Source organism: Schistocerca piceifrons, chromosome 8 (assembly GCF_021461385.2).
Source record: "Schistocerca piceifrons isolate TAMUIC-IGC-003096 chromosome 8, iqSchPice1.1, whole genome shotgun sequence".
Classification (NCBI taxonomy): domain Eukaryota; kingdom Metazoa; phylum Arthropoda; class Insecta; order Orthoptera; family Acrididae; genus Schistocerca; species Schistocerca piceifrons.
The window spans coordinates 129,505,570-129,520,090 of NC_060145.1; the positions used below are offsets into that span (position 1 = coordinate 129,505,570).

The following is a 14,521-nucleotide window of genomic DNA, read 5'->3' on the forward strand; positions in this document are numbered from 1 at the left end:
CCGACATTGTCTTTACCTACCGAAAGGCAAATGGCAACGGGCGGTGGGCAGCAAGGTTGTATCAAGAGACCTATCCCTACCGACAAAAACCACAGCATTCAGTGTTTCGCTGTTTGTCTGAGACAGGGTCGTTTCAGGAAGCAGAAAATCATGAAGGAAACACCCGAAATATTCAGACACCAGACTTGGAGGAAAATGTGATTAACACGGAGGAAGGCGACCGCCGTGTCAGTACCAAGCAGTTGGTTCGTCAGTACAGGATAAGCCAGACGACCGTGGGGAACATTATCCAAGACAATTGTTACTACCGTTATCACTTACAGCGTATGCAGAGCTTACTAGAGACAAACTTCCCACGGGTTGGAGGAGCTTTGTCACTGGTTTCTCCACCAGGCAACCGGGATTACTTTTATAATATATACACATTCACAGATGAAGCCACCTTTGTGGTATCTTTAACTTCCATGACAGTCATCTGTCGGATGGTATGTAGAACCATCATGGTATGGTGACAACGAATCATCAACATCGGCGCAGCTGGAATCTGAGGACCGGGATAATTGGCGACCATATTTTGGGACCAGTCTTTCTTCCACGTCGCCTAAGGGGCAGAACTATCGCCGTTTCTTGCGGGTGGCTTTGCCTCCCCTGCTAGAAGAAGTCCCATTGATGATTCGTAGGGTTATGTGGCTGCTACATGATGATGCTCCAGCCCACTTCACCGATAACGTCTGGATGCATCTTAATCGTCTCTTCCCTTGTCGACGGATCGGACGAGGGAATCCAGTTGCATGGCCTCCTCGTTCACCGGATCTGAACCCGCCGGATTTCTGGTTATGGGGCCATCTCAAAAGCATCGTGTATGCAGGAAGCATTACAGATGTGGAGACAATGGAGGAACGTATTCATGCTGCCTTTGAAACTGTTCGGATGCAGTCTGGCCGATGAACGTGTAAGACTGAAAACGGTACGGCGCGTACACACATGCTTTGAGGCACAATGAAGCTATTTTCAACACATATAGTAACTGTGGCTGCATGGTACAGCGTGTATTAGACTACAGAACAATACATGATTGAATAAATGGTCTTTAGCATGGAAACCATGCGTTTCCGGACGTAAGTTCATTGGGCATTTTTTCGTTCTGTATCCTCTTTAGTTTCTATAAAATCGTTTGAGAAAGACTGCAGGCTGCGCGCCTCGATTCTGTTATCGCTGATTCTGTTATCGGCCTCCCCTTCTGAACAAACTAATGAATTCGCCCAGCGCTTGGGACGAAAACTGCTCACTGCGCATCGGTCACAGTAACCTGCAAGAGCTATAAGCAACCTGAAACCTGGATTTGCAGCAATTCCCTGCCAGTTTCGAGAGGGCTGTTCCTGTTGGAAAAAAATCTTTTTTTTACGTTGTGAGCTATTGGTGTCCTGTCGTAGTGTTGTGGAGGCACTGTCTAAACCTTGCCTCAGTGAATGAAAACTTTGACGTTTCATACAGATCTTGAGGTCGTTAAATTGTGTGCAGTTATGGTGTGTTGGGCCAAAAGTTTTTCTACCAGAATAGGGCAAAGGCTGTCCTCAGTCTAATTTGTGCGATTCCCGAGTCAGTTCGCGAGTTTAAATTACTATCCTGCTTTTATAATTGGTGTTGCGATACAGGCCGTAATGGCCCTCTTCTTAAGAGTCCTGAAATTTTCAACTCTTTCCTTGTCGATTGTATAAGTAGTCTTAAGTAAACTTATTGATTAAGCTTCCTGGCCTCTTGTTAATTTGTGAGTTCATGGTTGTCAGTAAACTGTGACATGAGTTTGAGCATGGTGTTAATTTAGACTTCTAGGAGTCTACTGTTTACCGTATCTAACGGCCGTTAATTTTTGGACAACACGGTTGTGGAGAGAAGCAGCGATTAGTATAATTAATTAGTAATTCAAAAACAGTCTTAATCGCATTTATTATTATTACTTCTTTCTTGTCTCAGACGTTATGTCTGGTTAAAAATGGAAGGTGACGCGGACCTTGATCAAGCGTGACTTCCTTTTAACTGTACGGTATATGTTACATTGTATTTAGGAACTTTCGGGTAATTGAACAAGTGTCAATAATTACAGATTTCTGTAGTTGTATATATAAGTTTGGATGTAGCTGCATTGCGTTGATGTACTGGTGGATATTGTGTGGTATGACTCCTGTAGTTGATAGTATAATTGGTATAATGTCAACTTTATCCTGATGCCAGATGTCCTTGACTTCCTCAGCCAGTTGGATGTATTTTTCAATTTTTTCTCCTGTTTTCTTTTGTATATTTGTTGTATTGGGTATGGATATTTCGATTAATTGTGTTAATTTCTTCTTTTTATTGGTGAGTATGATGTCAGGTTTGTTATGTCGTGTTGTTTTATCTGTTGTAATGGTTGTGTTCCAGTATAATTTGTATTCATCCTTCTCCAGCACATTTTGTGGTGCATACTTGTATGTGGGAACATGTTGTTCTATAAATTTATGTTGTAAGGCAAGCTGTTGATGTATTATTTTTGCTACATTGTCATGTCTTCTGGGGTATTCTGTATTTGCTAGCATTGTACATCCACTTGTGATGTGATATACTGTTTCTATTTGTTGTTGGCAAAGTATGCATTTATCTGTTATGGTATTGGGATCTTTAATAATATGCTTGCTGTAATATCTGGTGTTTGTTGTTTGATCCTGTATTGCAATCATGAATCCTTCCGTCTCACTGTATATATTGCCTTTTCTTAGCCATGTGTTGGATGCGTCTTGATCGATGTGTGGCTGTGCCTATTATTATTATTATTATTATTATTATTATTATTATTATACCACCAACCGGTTTCAACCCGAGGTAGGGGTCATCCTCTGGGCGTTTACACCATTGGTCGACTGCTAGTGGTGTCACTCCTGTCTGCATAACGGCAGGAAACTGTCTACTAACAACTAACTATAGTTTCCTGCAGTTATGTAGACGGGAGTGACACCACCAGCAGTCGAGCAATGGTGTAAACGCCCAGAGGATGACCCCTACCTCGGGTTGAAACCGGTTGGTGGTATAATAATAATAATAATAATAATAATAAATGCGATTAAGACTGTTTTTGAATAATTGATTAACGGCCGTTAGCTGCAGGCCAAATTACTCTAATTGCGTATCAGTAGGAACAATTCCCTGAAAATTCCTCCAGACTGTAACTACAATTTTGGTGCTAGTTGGCGAAATACGAGGGTTGGCACATTAATATTTATTTACAGCTCGTACAAAACAGATATGTGTTTCAAAGTTTTACTGCCGCGCGGGGTTAGCGGAGCGGTCTCAGGCGCTGCAGTCATGGAGAGTGCGGCTGGTCCCGGCGGAGGTTCAAGTCCTCCCTCGGGCATGGGTGTGTGTGTTTGTCCTTAGAATAATTTAGGTTAAGTAATGTGTAAGCTTAGGGACTGATGACCTTAGCAGTTAAGCCCATAATATTTCACGCACATTTGAAAGTTTTACTGACCTTCAAAGTAGTCACCAGCATTGTGTATAACCCGTTGACAGCGATGTGGAAGGTGTAGGATACACTTAGCAGTGTCAGTTGTGTTGACAGTTCGATCGGCGCTCTCCATTGCCCGACGAATTTGTAACAGTTGTGAAGCGAATGCTGTGAAGTGTTTCCTTCAGTTTGGAAATCAAGTTGAATTCACGAGGGCTTAAGTCAGGGGAGTGCAGTAGGTGGTATAGCACTTATCAGCCCCATCAGTCAAACAAACCAGTAACAGCTTGCACTGTACGTGCTTGAGCATTGTCCTGCAAAATGATGGCCAGGTCCTGCAGAAAGTTTCATCACTTATGTCTCTAAGCTGGTCGTAGGTTGTGATCCAAAAATGAACAGCATAGAGACAGAAGTGATGACACTTTCTGCAGGATCTGAGCATCATTTTTCAGGGCATTGCTCAAGCACGTACAGTGCAAGCTGCTACTGATTTGCCGGCCGCGGTGGTCTAGCGGTTCTAGGCGCGCAGTCCGGAACCGCGCGACTGCTACGGTCGCAGGTTCGAATCCTGCCTCGGGCATGGATGTGTGTGATGTCCTTAGGTTAGTTAGGTTTAAGTAGTTATAAGTCTTGGAGACTGATGCCCTCAGATGTTAAATCCCATAGTGCTTAGAGCCATTTTTACTGGCATATGTTAAAAGGTCTTTTGCAGGATTAGGTCTTGTCAGTTGAGACTGGCCATTTTACTACCACGCCTCTCTCTGGGTCTTCTAGCGATGTATTGCTTTGTGTGTTAATCGGCCTTTAACTGTGTAACCGTCCGGCCCTGGTAGCTCAGTGGTCAGCGTGACGGAATGTCAATCCTAAGGTCCCGGGTTCGATTCCCGGCTGGGTCGGAAATTTTCTCCGCTCAGGGACTGGGTGTTGTGTTGTCCTAATCATCATCATTTCATCCCCATCGATGCGCAGGTCGCCTAAGTGGCGTCAACTCGAAAGACCTGCACCAGGCGAACGGTCTACCCGACGGGAGGCCCTAGCCACACGACATTTCATTTCAATTGTGTAACCTAACTTAAGTTTTAGTTTTTTATAGGCTTCGGCAGTGCTCTGCCTGGTCTGGCCGGCTGTTAACTCGCCTCGCCGCGCGGACCTGGCCGTTGTTTCCCAGCCAGTGGCGTCAGCGTCCCACCTGACTGCGACGTCACTGCGGTTTCATACGGATCCTTGGCTAAGTGAGACATTTACTTGAGCATCCTGTTGTTGTTGTAACTTATTTAATGTTGCTCGAACAGTCCACAGGTGTGCAACATCAGTTGCTAGCTGCACCAAGAAATGAAAAGTATCACCTCTAAAAGATGTCTGAATGAAGTGGCTTTGCTAAACATACCCATGATTGAAGTTAACAACATTAAATAATATGATTCTTCAGTTTCTCCCGGCGTATTTCTTGCTCGAACAGTCGACGGGTGTACTGCCGGCCCATATTGGATAGACAGTGTGCACCACCGAAGATCGTTGCCGAGAACATCAGAAGCACACTCGACTTGGGTGCCCCAAGTCAGCGGTCGCAGAGTACTGTTCGTCCGAAAATCACGAAATGGACTACCAACATACCAGGGGCTTGGCACAGACAGCTAAATACAGGGACAGCGTCGTTAGAGAGGCTATCGAAATTCGTACCAGGGACGGACTCATCAAACGAGATTGCAGCTACAACCTCAGCAGGGCATGGGAACCAGAATTGTGTCTAATTAAAAAGACACTCAGAAAAGGAAACGAACGGACGACTAGGGCGGACGAGGCAATTACACCGACGCCACCACAGACGTCGACGCCAGCCTCTCAGCGACCGCTGACGCGCTGGCGCGGACCGCGGAGAGAACGCCTCGCGAGGGTAGGAGATTTAAGACGGCCGCCCGCCCTCAGGACCTCAGTTCGTCAGCGCATCTGACGACGGCGACATGTCTGATCGCCGAAATATTGTGCCCGTTGGACACTATGGGCCGACAGTACACCCGTGGACGGTTCGAGCAAGAAATACGCCGGGAGAAACTGAAGAATCACATTATTTAATGTCGTTAACTTCAATTATGGGTATTTTTAGCAAGCCACTTCATTCAGACGTCTTTTAGAAGTGATACTTTTCATTTCTTGTTGCACCTAGCAACTGATGTAAACGAAAGTTTTTAAGATTCTGAATTTTGTCTGCTTCTACATTTGTGAAATTCGCCAGCGTAACAGCTGTAAATAATTTTGAATCCCAAGCAGAAGCTGCTACCACGTATGAGAAATAATCCAAACAATTGAGTAAGATATTTTTGCAATACTTCGTCACCGTCACCTCACTGTTCTACTAAGCTGCTATGGTTTAATGTATTGCCACATTTTGCTGATGTTTGAACCATGAACAACGCTGTTGTTGTTACACACTTGTCACCCATTGCCAAGTGTGCTGAATACTAATGCGGTTTGTTAAAGGAATGCATTGCGTTCTTATGGTCTATCAAAATAAAATCCAATTTCGTCTGTTTGGTTGTATTATTTGTTAACTCAGAAATAATCATTTCTAACTCCAAAACTAAGCTTAGCTATGAAATTAATATAAACTGTTGTCTGGAGTAAAGTGTTGTCTGGTTGTTAGCTTGTTATCTTGCCTTATCGTATTGCTCATCTTACCTGTACTTCGAGGAGGTTGTTGCTGGTGTGGTCTTCAGACCGAACACTGGTTTGATGCATTCCGCCGCCCTAGTCTATGCGGCGCATGTCTCTTCATCTCTGAATCCAATTAAAACTGCTTACTGTTTTCATTTCTTGGTCTTCCTCTTTGATTTTTAACCGGAAGCACTTTCATTACAAGATTCACGTTTCCTTGATGCATGAGGATGTGTCCTTATCACTATCAACCGTGCTTTCTTTTAGTCAAGTTGCTCTACAAATTTCTTCCCCCCCCCCCCCCCACCCCCCCCCCCCCCCTTATTCAGTTCAGTACCTTCTCATTAGTTACTCGATCTATCCATCCAATTTTAGAAATTGTTATGTACTGCCACATATCAAAAGCTTGTTTTCGGTTCTTGCCTGAAATGCTTATGTACACTTTTCACTACCGTACAACGCTACACTCTAATATAAATACCTTCAGAAAATGCTTCCAAACACTTAAGCTGCTATTCGATATTTAAAAATTTCTCTTGATCAGAAACGATTTTCTTGCTGTTGCCAGTCTACCCTTTCAACATTTCTCGTTTGTTTCCTACACAGCTTACTCAATGTACAGACTGTATTCATTTTCAATTACTGCTACTTTTCGCTCTCTGTACTTTACCCCTGCTACGTTCAGAATTTGAGTGTATTACAATCAACATTGTCAAAACGTTTGTCTACATTTACAATTGCTATAAACGTAGGTTTGCCTTTCTTTAGGGCCAGTATGGCCTCTCGTGTTCCTACATTTCTGCAGAACCGAAACTGATCGTCGCTGAGGTCCGCATTCATCTAGTTTTCCATTCTTCTGTCAGTATTTTGCAACCATTGCTTATTAGAATCATAGTTCGGAAATATTCGCACGTGTCAGCTCCTTCGTCTTCGGGATAAGATGACGAAAACAATTTTTTTTTCGGCAAGTGCAATTTTGGAGAGCTGACTAGAAAATTCTGCTAAGACTGTAGTTTTCAGACACAAATATTACGATCAGGTTAAATATGCTAGGCTTAAGTTCGTCTACTTACCAGACTTTCATCTGCACTTATTTGCAGATGGAATTATACACGTTACCGTGCTGCTACATTAGCAATCGGAAGTAGTGTATGACATGCGGGAGCTTCTCAGTAATTAACATAATGCTAATAAATGAGTTGGTAATAAGGCGAACATTATTTCAGAATGCTAACATCAGGTATTACGGTTGTTCTTTATTTGAAATCGTTTGAGTGCATACATAAATTATTTCACATACATATTTCATGCCTCATTGTACAATTCAAACGTGTTCAGTCGTAAAATTCGTCCACAGTAAACTATTTCCATGTTTTTAAGTGACTTGAGACTGTCAACAAACTCATTATTATTAATATTTGTCTACAAAAAGAAATGTTCCTTACGAAGCAGAACTCTGTAGGAGTACAAAAAATGTCCTTAGTCGAAATTAAAGCCGGTGTTTTTTAGCGGTTAACATGCATGAATTCACATTTAACGTCTTTGCTGAACTGCGGTTATGATAAAAGCTCTGCAGGTAAACTCTTACTCGTGTCAGTTTGTCTACGCAGTATTCTAGCACTACATACACATTCAATGCTGTCTTGGACAGTCGTTATCTAGTTATGTACACGATGTATGTATTTACAATGTCACTGAATTACACATTTTACCCTGATTTCCGAGGATGCTCTTTTCTGTGGTAGTTGTTACTGTTCTTGCACTTCCAATTTTATATTAATTCCTTTAGAACTACATGTGCAGACGCAATATTTTTTAAAAACATATTGATAACAGGTCTCGAAAGAAGTTTTCTGCACTCACTTGCGGTCTCTGAATTTCTCCTCGTGGAAAAATACTTGCATATGCAACGTTTGATTTTAAAGATATTTTCCCTTTTGTTCTGCATTCACAAACCTCATCTCTAACGTTCGTATTCCTATTATGTAGAACACTTTATGCACTAGCGTTTAAGGACTTTAGTCCGTTATTGATAAGTTCGGATAGTCGTTGTCATTTTCACTAAACGTATTGAATCGTCGGTGCTCCTGGGGAGATTTACCTGACAAAATATCGTTGATAATGATTATAACATAACCTTAACTTTCTTCCCCGGAGACTCAAGGGAAGACTATTCTCAGTACTTTCAGCGAAAGAGACTGACAGAAGAAAAATATGTGGGCCACATAAAGTAAGAAAGAAAATCGTTTTTGTGAAGGATGGTGTACTATCGGTAAAATGCTAAAATCAGTACTTGGTCTTCAGTGCGGTGCTAGGTAAGTTGCAGGAAAATACGGAAAAGGTCCTGCGGTTCTCGAGTACAGGGTTTGTGATATGATTCAGAGTTTTTTGACATCGAGGAAACGTCTAGGAGTATCGTGACGAGGCGACTTGAACGGGAGCAAACATGTAAAACCTGTTTTATGTAAGATAAGTGGATGACTTTGACGTATGGAAAAGGACGTGGGACAATGTAGTGCATCTACAAGCAAGACTCTTGTGGAGTAAAGCTCGATTGTTTGTAGATGGCAAAAATTCAGCAGATTCGTGTTGCTAGGCTTGCAACAGACTGGTTCACTCAGTACGAGAGTGGCACGAAGGTGCTCCGGTTTTTGAACTGAAAATAACTGAAAGAAAGACGACGTGCTTCTCAAAATTACTGTTTCAGAAGTTAAGCTGGAACGCGGGACGGGCGGCGTTCAAATCGAGATTTAAGCTTTCACTGTTCACTCGCAACTGGGACAGAAAAGGGGGAAATGGCAGTGGTACACAAACCACCCTCCGCCACACACCAGAGAAGAAAGTCAGTCAGCATTGCATTGCCATACAGTTCTGAGCCATGTGGAAAGTCTTACCTCTGTAGCTTATCGGGAAGTTAGTTTAAAATCAATTTCAAAATTTGATTGACAACAAAGCGACCTAATAAAAACGTGTTAAAAAGAGATAATTACCCAACTTGCCACATGATAAATAGCTACAGAATTTTCGCCAGCCTTCACCTATTCAGAAAGTGAGAAAAACTCGTATATAGCCCAACAATGTCAGAGCAGGAAAATAAACAAATCAACCACGGTGGTGGCAAATTTATATATGTTTATAACATAATATGACCTTTTGTTATCTTTCCGCGGTTGCACATGTATGTAGAGAGGATATTATGTTAAATGATTCTTCCGTCTCTTCCTGGTACAACTTCATAATTATAAACGATATGCACAAAACTGTGTATGCTCTGTAAGTACGGTTTACAAGACCATCATTAGACTTTAACTGACTATCGTCATAAAAGAGGCTACATTACTGGTCAATAACATTAAATTACATGTCACACATAAAGAGACGCAAACGTAGAATAAATGTCATTTTTAGCAAAGAAACACATTCAGCCCCTATCTAAAAGTTTAAATTCAATTGTACCCGTCCCCTGTGCTACCTCTGCTGTTGCTTCCAATGTGTGGTGTAACTGGTGCACTCTTCCATACTTTGGACAGCTGTCACAAAGTGTGACCAAGTTACCGAAATCTTGCAGCTTCAAGATTCCCAACTATGTGAGGAACATCAAAGCCAAATACATTTTCAATAATAAAGATAATATCCATTTAATCATCAACAGTTATGTACATAAAATCATTTGTCCGCACTGTGTTAAGTTTTATGTTAGTCAGTCAGGCAGAGACATAGCAACTATTCTTGCTGAACATGAACACAGCTGGAGGTTACAGGATTCTACTGCACATTTGCTTAGTACATACTGACTGACGGCCATACATCTCAGCTACAGTGCCATTTTCTCCACTTAGAAGACAAAGGGCAAAAACTTTTGGTAGCCCTGGAAATCAATAAAAGTCCTGATTTAATATTAAATTAATACGCACAGATCAGTAATTCCAATCTCCTAAACTTCTATTACGCCTCAAATTTCTTCAGTTCTTCTCACATTGGCAGTTCCATTCTATTCCTCCACTTCTTCCTACATTTATTTAATTGTGATTGTTTATGTGCTCCATATGTTCTGTTGTTTTGTTGCATATACATTTCCCTTAGAATAAGAGACGTTGTTCACAACACTGATACGCAGTTATATTTTCTGTTAAAATTGTCAGTCGTATCTTTTATTGTGTCTGTGCGTCAAATTTCATATGTAATACCTCTTACAGCTATTCATCAATACTCTTGTATTAATTTTATTATGTTTGTCAATTTAATTTAACTTTTTATAAATGCTACTGGCTTGTTTTGCCACAGTTACATGTACTCTTGTTTGTCAGTGTTGTTCACCTCCTCTTCCACTCATCTTCACACACACACACACACACACACACACACACACACACACACACACACACAATCTCTATGTTTCGTGTTAGAGTTTCTTTTCTGGTTTGTTTGCTTTATGTGTAGTTAGTGTTTAACGTTTTGAATTTCGTTGCTGTTATATTGTCAGAGACATTTACTCTGTGTTTGCACGTTTCCATTGTAACGTCTTACGACGTTTATTCAAATGGCTCTGAGCACTATGGGACTTAACATCTGTGGTCATCAGTCCCCTAGAACTTAGAACTACTTAAACCTAACTAACCTAAGGATATCACACACATCCAGACCCGAGGCAGGATTTGAACCTGCGACCGTAGCAGTCGCGCGGTTCCGGACTGAGCGCCTAGAACCGCTAGACCTACGAAGTTTATTCAACAGTATCGTAATCTCTTTGACGACAATAGTAAGAGTCTGATGATAGCTTGTAAGCTGAAAACCGATGAACGAAATAAATTAATATTGTAGAGCATCCACAACTTTGTGCATTCCATTTTTAACAGAGGTTATTAGTTTTTGTCCATTTCAACTACATCTCTAAAATCACTTTCAGCACAGATTGTCTTGTTGAGAACTAAATCTGTAACCTATTTGTACTGTGTAAGCCCATATCTACGAGGTGTGTTTTTTAAGTAAGTACCGTTTTAAAATTAAAAAAAGAGGTGCTAAGATATCTCAATAATTTTATTTTTACATGAAAGCCTGTACCTTAATCTACGCATTGACGCCATTACAGTCTGATTCTTCCTTGTTTACGATGTGTACTGAGTGTTTAAGATGTCTCCGATAATCGTGAGTCCCGCCGACTGTGAAGTACGGGCTGTTATAAGAATTCTTAGTGCTAAAGGCCTAAAGGTGATCGATATTCATCGTGAGATCTGTGCAGTTTATGGAGAAAACATTATGAGTGATGGAATAGTAAGAAAGTTGGTGAGAGCATTTAAAGATGGCCGTACAAATGTGCATGATGAACAACGGAGTGGGCGTCCTTCGGTCGTTAATGAAAATTTGGTGCAGGAAGTGGACAATAAGGTGAGAGAAAAGAAGACGCTTTACGATTTCCTCCTTGCGGGGTGACTTTCCTAATGTTTCTCGTAGTGTTTTGTATGGCACTGCGACCGAGCACTTGAATTACCGAAAACTGTGCGTATGTTGGGTACCGAAAATGTTGACGGATGTGCACAAAACCAAACGTTTAGACAGTGCACTGACTTTCCTTGAACGGTACCACAACGACGGTGATGATTTCTTAAGCCAAATTGTTACGGTCGTTGAAACATGGGTGATCTACGTCACACCAGAATCAAAGCAACAGTCCATGGAATTTGAGCAAGAGCATCGTTTTGCTGCAAGACAATGCCCGTCCGCATGTCGCGAATCAGACCAAAGATCTCATCACATCTTTTCGATGGGAAACTCTAGACCATCCTCCGTACAGCCCCGATTTTGCGCCCAGTGACTACCATCTGTCCCTGCACTTGAAGAAACACCTGGGCGGTCAGCGTCTTCAAGACGATGACGAGGTCAAAACAGTGGTGATGAAGTGGTTAACAAGCTAGGCGGCAGACGTCTATGATGAGGGTATTAAAAAACTGGTACAACGTTATGACAAGCGCCTCAGTATTGACGGAAATTATGTAGAAAAGGTACAGGCTTTCATGTAAAAATAAAATTATTGAGATATCTTAGCACGTCTTTTTTTAATTTCAAAACGGTACTTACTTAAAAAAACACGCCTCGTACACCAAGATATAGTTGAAATTTCGGTGTCAGTGGTTGAACTGGTTAGTATTTATCATAACTATAGTGGTAACTTCTCTGGTTCTTCTTCTTTTTGCTTAAGAACACTGAGGATCCAAATAAAATATACTACCAAATCTTACTAAAACCTTAAGCACTAAAAGCACCCACATCATATTTCTGTTGTAACCAGCATGCTGCGAGAGTTGGCGAAGCTAGGCTGCCTGATCAGCCTCAGATTTCACCTTGTAGTCACTGAAGGCCATGTAGCTTTTCACAAAGAAGCAACAGCCGGCTTTATTTTAGCGATTAATGAATATAAATTGCAGTTTCACTCATTACATTTTACCGATCAAAAGATGACACTCTTGCTTTCTGCCGTCACCAGGAGGATAATATTGCTTTACGTCTAAAATTTCATGTCGACATACAAAAGAAGAAACAGCATACTATGAAACATACCATGCTCATATAATCAGTAGAGTGCTAAGAGCGGGCATATGTGTTCATTACATACTAAGTATAAAAATGACCACAATCACAGACTTTGCAGAAATTCCACAGCCACCATGCGATGACATTGATACACCAAGGATACGAAGGTAAGTTTTGTAACAATGTGGAATGGAGTTTTATAAAATAATGGCTGTTGCAACAATATTATGTGGTATTTAATACTAAGAGAACCGCATTCGTTCTGGGCGCTTCAGTCTGGAACCGCGCAACCTCTACGGTCGCAGGTTCGAATCCTGCCTCGGGCATGGACGTGTGTGATGTCCTTACATTAGCTAGGTTTAAGTAATTCTAAGTTCTAGGGAACTGATGACCTCAGATGTTGAGTCCCATAGTGCTCAGAGCCATTTGAACCAAGAACCGCATTCAGGTATATTAACCGAGATACTTGAGAACGAGAGAAAATGACTAGGGTTTAATGCCTCACAATGCATCGAAATGTTGCTGGACCAGGTACTCCTTTCGCGCAGAGCTTTCTGACATCCACCAGCTTCGGTCAACGTGTAGTACTGGGGAATACCGTCGTACTGGCTGCATTGTCCAGATCGTCCTTCCACTGGATAGAAGCGACGTCTTTGACTCTGACCATACCGACGCAATCCAGCACGGAAGTGTGCAATGAAAAACTGCTTTAAGTTGTAGTTATTGCTGCATGAATATTGTGGTTTCACGTAACGGTTAGCCGGCCGAAGTGGCCGTGCGGTTAAAGGCGCTGCAGTCTGGAACCGCAAGACCGTTACGGTCGCAGGTTCGAATCCTGCCTCGGGCATGGATGTTTGTGATGTCCTTAGGTTAGTTAGGTTTAACTAGTTCTAAGTTCTAGGGGACTAATGACCTCAGCAGTTGAGTCCCATAGTGCTCAGAGCCATTTGAACCATTTGAACGTAACGGTTTCAGCAGCGCTGTTTAAAAAAAGTCAATAACTAGAGTGTTTCCCCGGAAGTGAAGTGTTTATTGTAACTGCAAACATTCTGAGCAGGAATCTTCATATGGATCGAAACAGTCGCATTATGATTCTAGTTCATAGTAAAAGATCAGTTTATTTTTCATTCCAGTTACATATGTGTATAACTATGTGTACTGTAACCAAACTGTATGCGATAGAATAACATCTAATGGCCCGTCTGCAATTGAGTGAGGGGTCAGCATATCGTGTAAAACTGAGCAGACTCTATCAGGAAAGATATGACTGAAAGGAGACTGTAAACCGTCATCAATCTGGCTGTGAGTTGTCGCATAATTCCATGGCAACCACTGTTTCTTCAGATTCTAATAAGTGGGCCCTGTAATTCCATAACATAGATCTAAGCCACATGATTATCTTAATAGTTACGAGATTTACCGATCTAGTGAGTCACATGCCTGACTCGAACTCCACAACAGTTGTTTCTCAAGACTTTCTTCGATTTACTATAAGATGAAGATTTACAACAATTCTGAGTGTACCCATTTTCACGCAGCATGATTCGTCAGTAGCCTATCCTATGCTCATTGCTCCACTTCACCCACCACCGATAGAGTTCGATGTCGCATCTGGGAGGGTCACCAGAGTGCCTCTGAGCGTCCTTGCCGAACAGAGCTCCCGTCGGGGGAATCCCCACGTAACGTCACTGCGCGGGGAACCTGTTATCGTCGAGAATGACCCGGCAGCAGTCCAACGCATGCTAATGTCTCCATTTCATGCACCAATAACGGAATGCGACGGCACACATTGGAGTAGCACATCGCCTCGTGCGTCACTGTTCACATCTGGGGAATCCCCACGTACCGCCGCTGCACTGGGAA

At 42.0% G+C, this 14,521-nt stretch overlaps 1 protein-coding gene across 1 annotated transcript in view; it reads right to left on the reverse strand.

Moving 5' to 3' along the window:
- The window catches only part of LOC124712122 (brain-specific homeobox protein homolog), a 243,771-nt gene that overhangs the window by 97,413 nt on the left and 131,837 nt on the right, over positions 1 to 14,521 (reverse strand). The gene's annotated exons all lie outside the window — the stretch shown is intronic.